The 4,074-nt window shown below is 41.8% G+C and overlaps 1 long non-coding RNA gene across 1 annotated transcript; it reads right to left on the bottom strand.

Moving 5' to 3' along the window:
• Positions 1-517: 517 nt before the first annotated feature.
• On the bottom strand, positions 518-3,947 carry LOC147870390 (uncharacterized). Its single transcript, XR_015533469.1, has 2 exons — positions 2,616-3,947; positions 518-1,431 (listed from the first exon to the last, which is right to left on the bottom strand). It is a non-coding gene; the product is annotated as an uncharacterized LOC147870390 (long non-coding RNA).
• Positions 3,948-4,074: the final 127 nt, after the last annotated feature.

Genomic DNA, 4,074 nt, shown 5'->3' with positions numbered 1-4,074 from the left:
TACGCCATGCGAAAGATATTAATCGATAAAGATCGCAGGCTGGAGGAAGCATCAGCCAACACAAAATGAGTAATGATCCAGCAATAAGTCCACGTGACAGAGACTGATACGGAGCATGGGTAACCAGCAACACAAAATATACTTAAGAATGGATGCAACACATTACAGTCTACAAAGGCCCTAGAATGGAAATGCGAGTAAAAATACGTCTCGAACGACCATAATATAAACAGCCAGTACGGTGCCTGAATATGGACTGAACGACCAGGGTTCGAACCCCGACTAGGGAAGAGGGTTTTTCCTCTAGCCTCGGTGTCCAGACCGGGGCCCTTTCCCGGGGGTAAAGCGCGGCCGGGGCTGACCGAAGTTGAGAATGAGTAGGAGCTATACCTTCTCACCCCCTAAGCACCTAATGGCGAATAGCGTGACAGCCTTTTAGTAAGGTTTGATGTGAGGTTCTCATGGCGAGGTGGAAGTTCCTTTGAAAGGCTGGTCAATGTCCCAGAAGAGGGCCATCTTCAAGTGCAGAGTATTTATTTGTCGATCAGTTACTAGTAACAGCGTTTCGTTATGAGTACCTCTACTATTTACGATTTGAGTTATTAAACTCCTGTGATATTTAATAATATCAAATACAAGTATCACTGCTAAATTATTATTTCCCATTTAAGAGATAAGATTAAAAAAAAATTGTTTCAAAACTTTCACTAGTTGGAAATTCAATGACCCAAATGTGAGTTACTCGTAACAGTAACAAGTTTTCTATCGACTGAAGTAGCTATTCTCGGTTCTGACGCCGTGTTGAATCCAATTAATAGTCCACAAATATTCCTTAATGTCCGTTTTAATATTACATTCCTCCCACCTACGACTCAGTCCCCCTAGTAGCCTCTTTCTAATCAAATTTTAATGAAGATAACTGTCTTCTGGGATGTTGTGAAGTGTAGTATGATAAAAGTTAACTAATGTTTCAGAGGTGCTTGCTGCCTCCATCATCAGGGATTTACAACACTAATTATGAAGGCAGCAAGCATCTATGAAACGTCGGTAAACTTCTACAAGATTATACAGAGTAACATCCCAAAAGACAGCCATATTCATATTCGCCACCGTGAAAACCTCGAATCTTACTAAGCATGTTTGTAATTTTGAAAATGTCAAATGTTATGGTAGTCCTCGTGGCCAAGGAAACATAGGCTGTTACATCGGAACATTTTCGACGTCAGATGTATTGCGGTATTGCATGTTTCCACCGACGGTGTGCCATTGTAGTGTGAGTTGATTCGGCGATATGATCTAGGAATCTGAAGTACGAAGCAGTTCGTGCCCTTGTGACCTCATGTTGAGGCGCAGTGGAAACCTTTGCTCTGCTCTGCGTGATGCATCAAGACGATGTTTCCTTGAAGTGGGCTTCATCAAAGCGACCGCATGCTGTCGTAATGAAACAGAGAGGAATATTGAACTGATTGCCCTGACACTTCGCTACCAGTCACATTGACTTGATGCAAGTAATGCACTTACTGTCACATGCACTGGACACACACACACACACACACACACACACATTTTGTGTGGTATTTATGTGTACCAGAAAGCCTTTGTGCAGCTGTGACGTAGGATGTGATCTTTCATCGTACAACTCAAGAACGGAAGACCTGATTGTAATTAATGATGGAGGCAGCAAGTACCTCTGAAACGTCGGGAAACTTCTACCAGACTACACGGCGCAACAACCCAGAAGACAGAAATCTTCAGTATAAGAAATGACAGGCGCAGACGGAAGGACAGTATTATAAAGTGTGAAATTCACGTTGTGGGGAATGACCTGGCAAAGATATGGCGGAACGGGATTTTGTGAACACGGTAATTAATCTCCAGATTCTGTTAGAGGCAGAAAGTTTCTTGACAGTCGCATAGCTAAACAAAAGACGGCGCATCGTGCAGGTAGGCTACAGGCTCCGTACAACACACGTTTCTCCCTCTCTCAGGAAGATCAATTCTGAACCAATAAAAGCTTACTGCCTGGGATGACGTTTATCTGTGTCAACAGTCTCCCGTTTTGCTAGAAATCTCACGTCAGATAAATCCTATTTTGCCGCCTGGAGATACGGTAGGCTCATCTACAGAACGCTGCACTGAAAAAACTACACGGAGCCGAGAACTACGCAAAGCTTATGTCAGCTCTTGTAGTTTTTAATACTTCATAAGGGAGGAAGCCAGATGACAAGTTTCAATGAGGAGGCGTGCCTTATCAACGTTCGCCCCTGAATTTAGGCGTTCTATGAGCAATAAGTGAAATAAATACGCCATGGGAGCAGGTTATGTCCATCAGCCAATATAAAATACGAAAACACTTCATGGACTCTCATGACATTTGGTTCAGGATTTCAGGTATGAAAATGACCGTCTTCTGGGTTGTTGCACCGTGTAGTCAGGTACAAATTTACAGGCATTTCACATTTCTTTGCTGCCTCTATCATCAGATCGGTAATTCCCTGATGATGGAGGCAGCAAGAACCTCTGTAACGTTGGTAAACGTCTACCAGACTACACGGTGCAACAACCCAGAAGACAGAGATCTTCATACTCGCAGCCGTGTGAACCTGATAACTCACCTTCTTACAGATTAGTGGTCCATACACTGAAGGAGTCAGCGTACCGTTCCTTTTGGTTACCAGGAGGCAACTATCACAGTTTATTGGTATTTGGCCAACACTCAGATGGAGTGCGTTGCTAGCAACAAGAAATGTTGCGACGCTGCTCTGATAACACAGCATCTAGATTATATCACGCTGTTCTGCAGTCTGCACGTTTTGGATTGAGATTAATCACGTCGGTGGAGATGGGGTGCACGTGTGCCTGCATACGTTTAGGGGCAAATTAAAAAAAAGAATCAGCGTGGGTCGAATGCGGGATCATGGAGTCGCTGTGAAATTCGTTCCAATCGTCACTCGCTAATGATGAAAAAGCGCAGGAAATAATAAAAAAAAAATTGGAAAGGTAACTGCAGCGTGCTGCAGTAGGAAACAAGGCACCGAACGGCACGCTAAAAGGCGCAAAAACTGCTGCTGTTGCTTCGCTGGAAATGGTCCGCGGTAATTGGACACATTTGCATAATAAAGTTCTGAAGCGTAGTCACATTTTCACTTACGATAAAATGTTACCTCAGAGGAACTTGCTAAGTCTCTCAGACCCATTCAAAATCGTTAATTTAAATAACAGACTACGTACATACTAAGTTGGATCATGTCCAAACAGTTTAAATTACAATTCTCCTACTTTATAAGTTGTCCCAGGTTAAAATAAACACGTTAAATACACAGAAGACAGAAGTTTCACTTCTTAAATTACTTAACGCTGTAAAATAAAGTCCCTTAACGTTCTTGCTAAACTTGTTGCTACTGCTATCTTCTATCAACACGAAATATAAACACTTTTCTCAAGAGTCCTCCTCGTTTGAATCGAGCAAACTTTAATAATTCATTCATCCGACGAACCCGTTTAATGTTATCTCGCAGCGACAAGGACTGTTTCTTGCACACTGAAGCACTCAGGTACGCTGGGACCATATACCAGGCACCCGGAACGCCCTGTGTACTCAAGGGCGCATGGATATCTTACTGATATCTGCTCTCCACAATCAATAAGAAACGAGATTCGACTTAAAGGGAATGTTATGGGCAAGATCATGTGTCCTCAGTCAAACACGCGATTAATGATTCAGTGAGCAAAATAGTGTGTCCTATAAACCAGAGTATATTAACGGCTGTGATCGGCGAAATATACAGCAGACATTTATGACCTGGATATGATCCTCGTATTGAAGTTGAGAAGATATTCTAGCTCTTTAAATAACAGTGATACCTATGGTATATATCAGTGGTATTCAACCTTTTTTGTTCGCGTACTCCCAGACATAATTTCTCTTCAACTTTGTACCCCCAAAGATGTTGGTGTATAATTCAAGTTATACATAGTATATAATATACATCTAAAATAAATTAAATAAATTACATTCAAAATAATCTATTAAATCTGGCCCTGATTACTCAGTGATTATCATAAAGTAATATA

Source organism: Zootermopsis nevadensis, unplaced genomic scaffold (assembly GCF_977971745.1).
Source record: "Zootermopsis nevadensis isolate Lab colony 2312 unplaced genomic scaffold, Znev_1.0 Znev_ptg000286l, whole genome shotgun sequence".
NCBI lineage: Eukaryota > Metazoa > Arthropoda > Insecta > Blattodea > Termopsidae > Zootermopsis > Zootermopsis nevadensis.
The sequence above is the reverse complement of the archived record's forward strand: the minus strand, read 5'-3'. Positions and strand labels throughout refer to the sequence as shown.